General features: G+C 36.2%; 1 protein-coding gene and 1 pseudogene across 13 annotated transcripts in view; one reads left to right on the top strand and one right to left on the bottom strand.

Annotated features, from left to right (window-relative positions):
• LOC149743917 (uncharacterized) overlaps window positions 1-12,800 on the bottom strand; it is a 191,716-nt gene that overhangs the window by 75,985 nt on the left and 102,931 nt on the right. For 9 of the 13 annotated variants that reach the window (XR_016391660.1, XR_016391661.1, XR_016391659.1 and 6 more), the window contains one exon: window positions 6,856-12,031. The exons of 2 other annotated variants lie outside the window; for them this stretch is intronic. The gene's annotated coding sequence lies outside the window, so the exon portion shown is untranslated. Of the gene's footprint in view, window positions 1-6,855; window positions 12,043-12,800 lie in introns of those variants that run through there. 2 more of the 13 variants (XR_016391670.1, XM_089906027.1) reach the window with 1 other exon arrangement.
• LOC149743918 (T-box transcription factor T pseudogene) overlaps window positions 1-12,800 on the top strand; it is a 76,925-nt pseudogene that overhangs the window by 45,143 nt on the left and 18,982 nt on the right.

Genomic DNA, 12,800 nt, shown 5'->3' with positions numbered 1-12,800 from the left:
ACAAATCATAACTTGAGTGTGGGTGGAAAATCACCTCAGTTTCTTTTTTTGTTTTTGTTCTTTTTTTGCAGTACACGGGCCTCTCACTGTTGTGGCCTCTCCCGTTGCAGAGCACAGGCTCTGGACATGCAGGCTCAGCGGCCATGGCTCACGGGCCCAGCAGCTCCGCGGCATGTGGGATCTTCCCGGACCGGGGCACGAACCTGTGTCCCCTGCATCGGCAGGCGGGCTCTCAACCACTGCGCCACCAGGGAAGCCCTCGGTTTCTTTTTAAAGTGTGCATTCCTGGTCCTCATTTCCAAATATCCTAATGAGATTCACAAGAAACTAAATTCCTAACAAGAATCCCCAGGTAATTCTAATGAGAGACACTGTTCCAAGAGAGTATGTACTCATTTTACCACTCAATAAAAGAGCTCAACAGAAATAGTTAATCAGATTTGATAATGCTGCAGCAATGCTAACTATGAGAGTAATAGTAATAATAACAATTACAAGAGCAAACAAATTAATAGCTTTATAGGTGTCAGTCTGCTATGAACTTTCTTTTAATGGTTTCCACTAATCCTTATAAAAACCTGAGTTCCTACAAATTAAGTTTATACTTCTGATAAAGAATTTAGTCTAAGAAAAGAGAAGCTATTTGTCTATGTCCTGTAAGTAGCAAGCATCAGCACTCTCTGACAGCAGAGACTTCTCCCATAATCCTCCCTGCTAGACACTTCTATTTAAAATCATAATTTTAATAGTGCAAGTTGAAAACAACATATATTTATATAATTACTATGTACCATGTTAATGTATCACATGACTAATAGAAAGACACCTTTCTGATGTTGATTCTTCCCATACAAGAACAAGGTATTTACTTCCATTAGTCATATCTTTTTTGAAGACTCTCCATAATGCTTCACTATTTTATCTATTGAATTTCTAAAATGTATTGAATGAGTTATTTCTAAATATGTAAATTTTTGTTCTATTGCAACAGAGTTTTTTTTTTTCTTTCTATGATGTTTCTTATCAATTTTTATTAGGAGAAGTAATTTTGGTATATGAGTAGATCACCAATTTAACACATTGCTTATTTTAATTTTTTGTTACATTACTAAAATTTTCTAGGTAATGTATCTGTAAATTGTTAAAATTTTATACCACTTATGCCTCTCATATAATCATATGATAATTGAAAAAATGTATATTAATCAAGAACTGTGTCAAGCACTGCATTGAGTGTTGGAGTGAAAAAAACAAAAAGCAAAACCTTGCTTCATTAAACTTACAATTTACTGGTAATCTCAGGCATTTGCCAAATAATCATACAGAAATATAATTCCAAATTGGATAGGTTCCATTAAGAAAATACAGAAAGATTTTTTTTCAATAAATTTATTATTTTTTTATTTTTGGCTGCATTGGGTATTCGTTGCTGCACACAGGCTTTCTCTAGTTGCACGCAGGCTTTCTGTAGTTGTGGCGAGCGGGGACTACTCTTTGTTGCGGTGCGAGGGCTTCTCATTGCAGTGGCTTCTCTTGTTGTGGAGCACAGGCTCTAGGAACGCGGGCTTCAGTAGTTGTGGCTTGCGGGCTCTAGAACGCAGGCTCAGTAGTTGTGGTCCACAGGTTTATTTGCTCCGCATGTGGGACCTTCCCGAACCAGGGCTCAAACCCGTGTCCCCTGTATTGGCAGGCAGACTCTTAACCACTGCGCCACCAGGGAAGCCCAAGAAAATACAGAAAGCTTTTAATGTATGCCACGGGGCATGTGATTAGCAGTTCAGATTTTAGAGAAATGCTGCAGTTAACGAGAAGTGTTACGGAAAATTATTTTACATGGGTGGCACTATTTGAAAGCTCCAGGCATGAGGGAAAACAGGGCACAATGGAGAGCCTAAGGCCTGGTGACTGAGGCAGAGACCACAAAGGGGAATGAGACAGGAGAGTGTATTACCTACTGCTGTGTAAAAAATTACCTAATTTTAATGGTTTCTAACAATAAAAATGTATTTTCTAACAGTTTTTGGGAGTCAGGGATCAGAGTGTGACTTAGTTAAGTGCCTTTGTCTAAGATCAATACTGAAATTATAGTCCATAGGCCACCTGGGGCTCTGGTCACACCTATAGACTCAAAGTGAGGAGGGATAAATCCAGTTACAAGTCCATTCATGTGGTTGTTGGCAAGTCTCTGTCCCTCGACACATGAGCCTCCTACAGGGCTGCTCGACAAGGTGGCCTAACATGGTGATCAAATCCAAGAAAGCATGAGAGAAAGCAGCCAAGATGGAAGCCAGTCTTTTTACAGCCTAATCTTGGAAATGACAAGTCACCCCTTCTGCTATTCTATGTTACAAAGGACTCCATAAGTCCAGCCTCCACCACCCACAGCCCCTCCCTCCACGACCCACACCACCACACACACACATGCACACTCCATCCTTCCTATCTTCTCCATCTCACTGTCTATGTTCCCAGGGTGACCATAAGCTGTGGCTGAACCATAAAAATCTTCACGTACGCACAAGCTGACAGTGCTTTGCAAAACGCCCATACTGTGCCCCTCTTACTCCCTGTCTGACGACTTCTTTGTTTGAGCCGTTACAGGACCTCTTTTGGCACATTCCTTTGCACAACCTGAAAGTATGTGGGAGTTAATGTCCCAAGGGATAAACTTTGAACAGTAGGATTCAGTAATTTGTGGGTAAATTCAGTCCTATTTATCCCTTCCAATAGAAGGACCCAAAATGAAGCTAGTATGGATTTTTGAGAGTAATCATGGTATTCTGCAATTTGTCTTACTTAGTGGTAGGCAGTTCAATAATCTATACTTGTATCATCTCTCCCTTCCTCCTTGCCACTTTGTCTTTCACTTCTGCTCCCTAGAAATGAACATAACTCCTCTGCCTCAGGCTCAGCTTTCTGGAAAGACTAAGCTACCAGTGTGTACTTAGAATGCTAACCTTCAAGGTGGAATTTCGGAACTGAATTTTACCCTCAACTGAAAGCAATAAGAACACCATGTAACAGCACAATCACTAAAGATTTTATGTGTCATTTGGATGAGATATAGGTGGAAGGTGAAGAGTTCAGATTTATAATGGCTAAGGCACTTGAGCAGTATGACAGCAAAAAATAATTATAAGAACTGTGAAGTGGGTTGGCTTTTTATAAACTGCTAACCATAAGAATGTACTGTAAACCGTTGTTATTTTTAACCCAAATTTTAGTATAAAAATATGTGACCTTCAAAAATTAGAAGTTTGCATTCCTATATCCCTTACCTAGAGTTTCCAGGTTTCATTATTTGCTATATATCCTTTATCTCTCACCCTCGGTCTACCTAAACATACACTCACAACAATACACATTTTGATTACATATTTATCAATTATTTAAAACTAAGTTTCTGATACTTCACACAAATATTTTAGCTTGTATTTCATTTTTTTTAAGATATTTTATCTAATTGTAATGTAATTATCACATCCAGAAAATTTAAGCCTGATATACAAAATGTTCTTTAATATTTATGTCACGTGTTCAATATAACAATTTTCTCCAAATATGCCACTGAATATTTTTCTAGTTGTTTTTATTTCTTAGTTCTGATCCAAGATCTAATAAAAGATCACATATTGAATTTTCTGGTCATCTAGAACAACCCATATTCCTTTTATTTTTATAACGACGTTTTCACAGTTGTGACTGAGAATTTTCTTCACTTACTTCCAAATACCAGGAATGAACTTGACTAAGGGCTCCAAATCCACCACTCTGAAATCCAACTCTGTGATAACACTGAGGTCACAGGCTATCTACCGGACTCCTCTTAGAGCCGATGTTGCCAGTAACAATGTCCCTTTATTTTCCATTCTTGATATTGAAATTTTTCATTCTTATAGGAAGCTCTTCTCCCTTTTTTCTTGGTCACTGTAACTAGAAGTTTGTCAATTTTATTGAACTTTTCAAAGAATATGCTTTTATTTGCATTGATTTTTTTAAATTTTTCTATTTTCAATTTCATTAATTTCTTCTCCATTCTTTATTACTTCTTTCTACTTGCTTTGGGTTTAGTTTTCTCTATTTTTCTTTAAAAATTTCTTAAGATGGGGCTTCCCTGGTGGCGCAGTGGTTGAGAGTCTGCCTGCCGATGCAGGGGACACGGGTTCGTGCCCCGGTCCGGGAAGATCCCACATGCCGCGGAGCGGCTGGGCCCGTGAGCCATGGCCACTGAGCCTGCGCGTCCAGAGCCTGTGCTCCGCAACGCGAGAGGCCACAACAGTGAGAGGCCCGCGTAACACACACACACACACAAAAAATTTCTTAAGATGAAAAATTAAATTATTGATCTGAGTCATTTCTTCTTTCCTAATATAAGTATTCAATACTATAAATGACCCTGAGAGCACTGCTATAGCTGTATCCCTCATATTTTGATGTGTTGTATTTTTATCTGTATTTCATACAGACTATTTTTTCATTGGTTTTAGACTTCCCCTTTAACCCTGGGTTATTTAGAAATGGGATGTTTAATATCTAAAGATTTGAGAATTTTTTAGATTTATTCCTGTTTGACTTATAGCTAAATTCTATTATGCTATTAAAATGTAGCTATGATTTCTACTCTTTTAAATTGTTTGAGATATTTTTATTGGCTTATTATATGGTCTATCTTGTTGAATATTCATATGTCTTTGAAAATAATGTGTATTCTACTGTTGGGTGAATTGTTCTATAAATGTCAATTAGGACTATTTGGTTGATAGTGTTCAAATCTTCTATACTCTTACTGTCTTTCTGCCTATTTGTTCTATCAGTTACTGGGAAAGGATTTTTGATGTCTCAATTATAATTTTAGAACTGCCAACTTGTTTTACTAACTTCCATTTTTGTCTCATTTATTTTGATGCTCTGTTATCAGTAATATATATATATATTTATGGTCATTATGTCTTATTGGAGAATTGACCCTTAATGATGATATACTGTCCCATTTTATTCTGGATAGTATTCCTTGTTCCGAAGCTGGCTTTTTCTGATATTAACATAGCTATTCAAGGTTTTGGGGGATATTTTCATGGCATATCTTTCTCCATCTTTTTACTTTTAACTTATCTTTATCAGTATATATTAACTGCATTTCTAATAGACACAGTAGAATTGGATCTTGCTGTCTGATCCAATCTGACAATTGCGTTCTTAAGAAAGTTATATTTAAGCCATTCATAAGTAATGTGATTATGGATATCATTGGATAAAAACTTTACTAAATTGCTAGCTGTTTTGTATTTATTTAATTTATTATATACTCTTGCTTTGCCTTCTTTTGCATTAAATAAACATTATATAGTATATCATTTTACCTCCACTATTGACTTATTACTTATACATCTCTTATAAAGTTTGTAGTAATTTCCTGCTAATTTAAAATATACATTGTTATATTTTTAATGAATATACCTTTAATTAATCAGGCTGTACCCTCAAATGATTGTTTCACCTATCATATAAGCTCGTTAAAACTGGCCTTAATATACCCTAAGGCCAGTAGTGTCACTGTTCTTTCTGATTAAAGCTTTTGTCTTGTGGTGGAAATAAAGAGGAAGCATCAGGATGCATATACTTGTCCCACCCACATGACTGTGTTCCCCTCTCCAGTCTGTATCACCATAGGCACTTCTTAGTAGATTTTTCAGACCCTTTGCTGTGAGAGGCCAATGGGGTTCATGAAAGAGTCCTTCAGGGCATGCAGACTCCTCCAGTTTCTTCAGTGCAGTGTTGTTTCACATGGCATTGCCAGCCTGCAATCATCCTTCTTCAAGTGTCTGCTCTTCTAGCATCCTACCAATTCTGTTTTGTTTTGTGTTGTTTTAAGAACGTGTTTTTTTCTGTATATAGCAGTACTATTGTATTATTTGGAACATTAGTCTTCTCTTAGACGTCACTTTCTAAGAAAGACAACTTCACATCTGACTCTGACAAACTGTAAATTCTTAAGTATGTATTACCTGCTTGAATTGTCACATAATAGTAAATGTTACACTGAAAATATTTTATGATGAAAGACCTTTGGAATAAAATACCCTTGGAATATTGTAAACAAAGTTTTAACATATTAAACAGGGAACTTTTTAAACAGAAGTACTTAGTAAGTTTCTCACAACTTGACATAACCTTAAATACATACCTTACTTAGAATGATTGCTTCTATCATAGAACAGTCCTATGCTGAGATCTATACCATTATTGAAATAGCTGAAAATCAATGTGTTATTGGGAGATATATAGCCAGGTGTATATTCACATTGTCAGTATGCTTTATAATAAATGCTCAAGGACTTAAAATTATTATAGCTAAGTGATTTGCCCTTGACATTCAGGGATTACTGTTATGTATTTTGATTCTTGCATTTTATATAATAGTAAGTTCATTTGGCTCAGAGCCCTAAATGTTTCCAAATGACTACAATTTTTTCAATGCCAGCAGTTTGGAAAATAATTGCTTTGAATCTCATTTTTTTTTTTATTACCCATCATCTACACTATGCCACCCAGACAAGAGAACAGTGAAGTAAAAAAACATTGTTGATTATTTTGTTACATTACAAAGTCTTCCCATTAACGTATATTGATATGGAGTTTTTTTAAGTGCAAGGACTAAGATCACTGAAAGTACAAAATAACATGCCTTAAATTTTGTTGTTTCTGGTAGATAGGCTCTGCTATAGAAATGCTGATTTGAAGGATAGTCACAAAAAGTCACAAAACCAGATATGTAAATTTTACATGGATTAGAATATATTAGCTCAAATTTAACTTAATCCTAATTTTAGAAAAGCTACAGAACTTAACAGATAGTCAAGTTAAAAGCTTATTTATTATAATTTGTGATAAGACAAAAGATCATATATTCATACCATTCCACACTTCACAATATATAGGGCATGGAATTTCTAACACTCTTGATATCTTTGGCTTAATCCCATAAAGTTAACATTAAAAACTTCAATAGTTTTTGAGAAAGATTAACAATTTAAACAAATATTACATATGGTTTAGGATTTACTAAATGAAAATTGAAATTCCATTCTGAAATTTAGTGATTATTGATTTCTTCAATCCACATAAAATTAATTTCAGGACACCAAGGCACAGTTCAGTCAGATGAGCACAAATTTCCTTATTTTCTCTGTTCAATGTTAGACAAGAAATATTCAAATATAAACCATGCTATCTTCTGTCTGATGATAGTGTGTCAGATACAATGGTGTTCATCAACCCAGTCTATTCAGCCCCACTGTTTTCCTAGTCTTCTTTCATCTAAGGAAAGCAATGTAGCATGGTTCCAACAATTAGATGGAAACAAGTCACTGAGTTGAGCTTTTGGGAATGTTTTGAAGAATGGTGAGGCTCCATAGGCAGGCAGTTATGCTTTTGTCCTTAGGCACTTTATGTTTTTTCCACCCTTTCTTCTTCTTTATGCTTGGAATAATGGCAGGTTGTTAGAAGATTATCAACCATACTATGAATGGGAGAATGGAATCCACATGCTAAAAATGGCAAAGCAGGAAGATAGAATGTACCTGGGCCTTCAATGGCATTGGTCAGAAGCTGCATGTTTAAGAAAAACTTATAACAGCAACAAAACAACTAAGAGAGAAGAGGAGGATGAGAGAGAATGAGAGAGAGAGAGAGAGAGAGACTTAGAATGAAGAATGTTCTTTTATGTTTTTCTCCCTTGTTTGTACTCTTTCTTTGAAAAAGAAAACCATCATAGGATAAAGTGCTAAAAAAATGCTCAATATTTACTTAGTTAACTTATTCAATATGCTTTCCAGAAGGAAAAAAAAAAATCATTACATGAAGTGGTTGACAGAACTGTAAAAATATCTCCCCAAGATTTTTTGTTTCCTAGCTGTTCAGTAAAGCACTGATACAGATACTGCTGAGAAGAGTCTTTCACATGGAATTAAGGTTACTAATCAGTTGCTTTCTATTAGGAAGGCTATCCTGGATTACCTGAGTGGACCTAATGTAATGATATGAGCCCTTAAAAGCTAAAGAGGAAGACAGAATCATCAGTCAAAGAGATGAAGCTTGAGTGACTTGAGGCATGAAAGGGACTTGACCCACTCTTGTTGGTTTGAAGATGGAGGAATGGGGCCAGGAGCCAAGGAAGGCTAGCAGCCTCTAGAAGCTGAGAAAGATCCCTGATGTCTAGCCAACTGGCAATACCAGCAAGAAAACAGGGACCTTAGCCCTACAACCACAAGGAAGTGAATCCTGCCAATCACTCACACAAGCCAGGATGTGGATTCTGCCTTAAAGCATCAAGAAAGGAACACAGCCATGTAGACACCTTGATTTTAGCCTTCTGAGACCCAAGGAAGCCAGACTTCAGACTGTGAAGGCACTGTGAGATAATGCCTGTGTTAAGTCTCTGAATTTGTGGCAATTTGTTATGGCAACATTATGAAACTAATAATCATAGTAATACAAGAGAACCTGTTTAGAACATTTGCAAAAAATGTCTTGACATATTAACCTTTCAAAAATTACTTTCATCAAATTATAAGGCACAGATCAGAGATCAAAACCCTGAAAAATTACTACTAAGAACTCAGTGTTTTAGTGGAGGCAGGGAAGTAAGGATCATGAGATGCAATCAGGGTAGATAGTGTGTGGCTCTGTGGATGGTCCTTTGTGATTGAGCTTCCAATTGGAAGTTTGAAAAATAAATGCCAAAAAACTACACTACTTCAGAGTTTCCACTAGTGTCAGTTTCTAAAAAATCTTACATGAATTACTATAATTTCAACAAAACATTGATTTTACTAGCATTTTATATTGTTGTAACTCTAAGATTTGAACAATAATGTTTACTGTGAAATATAGGAAATTTATAATTATGTGTTTTTAAATTTTTTGCATGTAAAAAGTAGGTTGATTGAGACTATGCAGTCCCATCTATTCACTCTTTTTGTGATTATACTGAAGTGCCATTCTCTTCAGAAAAGAAAAAAATATAGAGAGCTCAACTGAAATGAAAGGATTATAGTAGTATGAATTACTCATTCATGTTAGTGATATATTCAATCAATCCAAAATATTAATTGAATAACCATTATATCCAATGATTTTTATACATAAATTTACCTACATTGCCACAACACAATGCATATTTTGAATGCATTTAAATTATTTTACACACATACACAAAATAAGACTGCTGATGATTAAATTTCACCTCGAAGTATCTTATTAGGTGATTAAATAGTAGGTGGCACAGAGTACAGTGAATAGTACCAACTATTATTTCATCACTCACTTATAATAAGAAAACATTGAATAGAGAGTCAGCGTTGTATTTATCTGAGTTTCCCAAGCAAACAACAAAATACCTAATACGTAGGAAAATAAAAATGCTGTTGGAGTGAACTGTATGTTAATAGTTACACTATTTAAGCAAGAACATGACCAAGGATAAATGTATAACTGAATAGTTATGTTCTGTCATTTTGATAAAAAATTTCAAAATAACACTAAAAAATCAAGTTTTATTCTCAATTATTTGCTATCTTTCATTCTCTAAACAAATATTACATGAGTACTTGCCATGTAGCAAGTATCCAAGACATTTAGGGAATGGAAACGAGCAAAGAGAGTCTCTGGCTTTAAGAATTTCCTGGACATGTTAGAATGTTTGCCACATGCAATACCTGAAGATGTTTATTAGAGCTTTATTCGGCATGCAGCAAAGGGCAGAGGAGAAAGTGTTTAACTCAAGGTAAGTTGTTTATCTGCTGGGGGAAAATCAGTGAAATAGCTGAGAAAAACTGTCATGTGATATTATGGTTTAGTTATTCTGAAATGGGAAATAAAAGAATATTTTATACAGAAATATTAAATTATTTTATGGTGTGCAAATTAAATTCTTTGCATTGAGGTTTTTTAAAATGGCAATGTTAATCATGAACTTAAGAAAAAATATAGGTGAAAAAAGAGAAATGAGTTATATTTTTCAGGATTGGGCTGAGGGGAATATATTCCAGGCAGTGGCAACGGAAGATGCAACTTGCAGGGCTGTGAAAACTCATGGAACTTTTGAATGATGACAGGGAATTCAGAGCCAGAGCAGAGAGGTCTTGTAGGCAGACAGGGATGAGTCTGAGAAGCAAGCAGGAGTAAGATCAAAAAAGTTCTCAAATATATTGCCAACAATTATTTGACTTCAACCTAGGCTCTGGGAACTCAATGACAGATGTGAATTGCAGAGGAATGACCATATTTCCATTTCAGAACAATCACACTGGCAACAATGTGGAGAGTCAGAAGGGAGGCCAGAATGTGAGCACTCAAATGAAGAAAAAATGAGCATGAGCCCAATGCCAGCAGAAATAGGGTGGAGGAGAGGGCTTCAAGATAGGTTTAGGACGTAGAGTCTGTAAGACTTTCTGATTGATCTGAAATGAAGGGGAGGAACTGCCAAAGGAAGATTCAAGGACCACCCCAATTTACTGGTTAGCAAAACTTAACTTATCACACATACTTGTGATAACTATAAACTGAGATTTAAAAAAATCTTATTTATACTTGAATTTCAGAGTTAACCTAAACATTTCCTAATAAAACTTGCCTATAATTATGATTCCTTCTATTTTTTTCCTAATACTCAAAAGCAGTGATTTTACATTTCATGTAATCATGGTATAAGTGGCATGAGAAATACTAATTGCAGAATATTTACTTCAATAAGCCTTTTTCTCATGTGTTTGAATATTTCAAAACATAGTTTGTGACATTAAAGAAAAAATAAAAAAGATATAGTTAATTCTAAAAGGCACCATGAAATGCAAAAGTGCAACCTATACTTAAAAAAACATTAAAACATTGAGTATTTGTCCACATACATTGCCCATTGATTTGCAGCAGCAGTAATTCATGTAAAAGCTATCATGTAATATACATGAGGCTGCTTTTCTACAACCTTGCAGAAAGGATACTTGGAAGTATCCTTTTGTACCAAAACTGGAATCATTTTTCTGATGATACGGTAAAGTAAGGTGAAGCTTTACATTTCATGAGTAGTCAGTAAATGTAGGTGGGTGAAATCATTTATTCCTTTCAAACAGATCACAAAATGTGTTATTCTTGATGATTTCCAACAATATTATAAGTCCTTGAAGTAGCACATGTATTTGCAGAAAAAAATAATATACACATAAGCAAAGCAGGGTGAAAGAAATAAAAATTTACCCATGATCCCAATAGCGATTATATATATATTTGAAAGAGAGAGAGAGAGGATGCTAGCTAACTGACTAGGTAATCAGACTCCCTAAGCAAAGTCTACCATTACAGGGATTCTAGGAATCTAGGGGTGGGCAGGAATATAGTGATTCTAGTACGTCATAGTGCTTAGTCACTGGGAAAGCAGTCTGGCAAGAACACATTGGCCAATCTTGGGGCAGCTGGAGGCTGTCAACCAGCTATCCTTCCTGCAGAAGTCTTCCTTGAATAGAGATGTAAGCAAGACACCTCCCATCCATCCCTTGCTTCATACAGATTCTCTTCTCTGTGCATGAGGTTTGGAAAACAGCTCCTTCATCATTTTCTTTTTAAGCTTTGTATATGCATTTTTCTTTTGAACCAGAATCACTTTTTTAATTAATTTTTTTTAAATTTTTGGCCGTGTCCAGTCTTTGTTGCTGTGTGCAGGCTTTCTCTAGATGCAGCGAGTGGGGGCTGCTCTTCATTGTGATGAGCGGGCTTCTCATTGCAGTGGCTTCTCTTGTTGTGGAGCACAGACTCTAGGCACACGGACTTCAGTAGTTGAGGCATGAGGGCTCAGTAGCTGTCGCTCACGGGCTCTAGAGTGCAGGCTCAGTAGTTGTGGCACACGGGCTTAGTTGCTCCGCGGCACGTGGGATCTTTCCGGACCAGGGCTCAAACCCGTTTACCCTGCATTGGCTGGCAGATTCTTAACCACTGTGCCACCAGGGAAGTCCCTCCTCCGTAGTTCTTGTCCGTGTTTCTGAGGAGAAACTTATGAGAAGTTAGTGAGAAGAGGTACAGACACCATTGCTGCAGGTAGGTTCAGGGTACCATTAATACTCATCCTCTCCCTCCTCAAACACCTATACTAATTTCCTCCTACCCTTAATTATTACCACAGGATTTGGTAGCTTACCTGGCTTTATGACCCAGGATTAGCTATATAATTTTCTGTGTTCAGTGCAAAATGAAATGTAGGCCTCCTTGTTCAAAAATTACTAAGAATTTCAAAACAGTGACAGCAGAGCAATAGACCAAGCATGAGGTTCTTTTAAGTATGGGGCCCTTCATTTGACCTGTGGGACTGCCCAGGTCAAATGCCCATGAATCTGGCCCTGTTGTGGCCCAAACTTAAATTTCTAAAGGGACTGAGACCTTGGTAATCACCCCTCTGTCTGGCTGGGGTTGCTGCATCCATCCACTCACAGGTACAACTGGGTAAGTTCCAAATTTCATAATGAGAATGCATAATCATTACTGAACTGAGCATGAGGAATTGGATTAATATCAAGATTTTAGGTGTGGAAATGGTAAATAGGAGCTTAGAATTCACTAAATTATAAAACTGAAGAATGTTTCAATGTTTATGCCAGTTGAATGGTATTCTTTTAACAATGTTACTTTGTTTTCATATGTGATGGGAACCTCCTAATTCTTGAAAAGACCTGTGACTTCTGAAAAAAATAAACAATATCTTGAAGTTTTGTGACTTCACACCTACTTTATAAACTAATTGAGCTGAAGATTGG

The sequence above is a fragment of the Delphinapterus leucas genome, unplaced genomic scaffold (assembly GCF_059928025.1).
Source record: "Delphinapterus leucas isolate spDelLeu-1000000601 "Yukka" unplaced genomic scaffold, BTC_Dleu_Yukka2 spDelLeu_asBTCV2_sq53, whole genome shotgun sequence".
NCBI classification, from domain to species: Eukaryota; Metazoa; Chordata; class Mammalia; order Artiodactyla; family Monodontidae; genus Delphinapterus; species Delphinapterus leucas.
This window is presented reverse-complemented; position numbering and strand designations above follow the sequence as displayed.